This window comes from Calidris pugnax, unplaced genomic scaffold (genome assembly GCF_001431845.1).
Source record: "Calidris pugnax isolate Ruff unplaced genomic scaffold, ASM143184v1 scaffold70, whole genome shotgun sequence".
In the NCBI taxonomy this organism is placed as follows: domain Eukaryota; kingdom Metazoa; phylum Chordata; class Aves; order Charadriiformes; family Scolopacidae; genus Calidris; species Calidris pugnax.
In genome coordinates, this window is record NW_015090862.1 from 11936 (window position 1) to 13288 (window position 1353).

Sequence of the window (1353 nt, forward strand, 5' to 3'; positions counted from 1 at the left end):
GGCTCCAAGCCCCACACGTGCCAGGAGCCTGCGCGAAAGGCTCCCCCAGCAATCCGGGCTGGGGAGGAAGAGGAGGAAGAAAGGGGGGGGGGGGAAAGCACCCCCTTTCCCCACCCTGTTTCCAAAAGCAGTCTAAATCGCCCAGAGTTTCCACAAAGTTTAGTAACTTACTGCCGTTTTTTGAGTGAACTGCCCCATTGAAGCTTTTCAAAGCAGTTCACGCCGTGACCGTGTGTCTTAACCAGACGGGGGTGGGTGGGAGGGACGAGGAGGAGACACTTTGGGGTGAGAAAGCGGGGATTCCTTTCGCAAAGAGCTCACTGGCCTGAAAAAACGTTAACTTCACCCAAGAAGGGAAGGAAAGACCCTAAAAAGTGGCGTTTTTTTTTCCATCCCAAGAAATCCAGCCCGGGCTGACACTGGGCTGGCCGAGGCACTTTGATGTGATGAAGGAATTTTACAGGTGCTTAAAAAAAAAAATTTTTTTAAAAATCACTCTCTTAACATAAGGTGCCATTTTATTATATAGTATTAAGGGCACACCGTTTTAGAACAATGTATACCGCTTGGAAACAGTATTTAAAACCAATATTTACACGTTAGGAAAGGCAGACTGAAGGGCAGACAGAGCCATAGTAGAATAAGCCGGGCATTTCCCACTTGTTTACCGACCCCACGCCTTTTTTTAGCACGACCCATGAGCATAAAAGCAACAAGTTGGAGAAAAACCCTGCGGGGTCAGGTCATCCTCCATCACTCTTTAGCAGGCAAAGTCCTCAGAGCTTAAAAACCCACGCAGGGTTGGAGGTGCCGAGGTCACTATTTTAAATAAATTATATATATTTATTATTTTTTGGGGGTTTTTTAATTTTTGTAGCATTTTAGTGATGCAAATCACCGCATTTCTCCCGGGACATACCCTTCCCCGTGAGAGCCCGGCCAGGAAAACATAGAAAAAAAGAGACAAATTATGAGAAAGCACTGGGCATGCTCCTATTTTTTAAAGCTCTCTCCGGCCTCCTGCAACCCCGGGAAAAAAAGAAAAAAAGAAAAAAAACCAAAAAAAACCCCACACCACCCGGCGTAGTTTCCATGGATGTAGAGCAGCCTGAAGGATGACAAACCAGGGCTGAAATACCAAGCGTAAAGTCTCCCGCCGGGCTTCCGAAGGAGAGTCAAAAAGGACTATTAAAAAGGGTTAAAAAAATAAATAAAAATAATGCGGATCGTGTATATATTTATTAAAAATATATATATATATTGCTTCGGCCGGTCCTTACGGCTCGCTGCGGATTTTGGGGCTGAAAAACTGCAATGTTGGCCGGGGGAGGGTGTGAGGAAGGACGCGGTTGG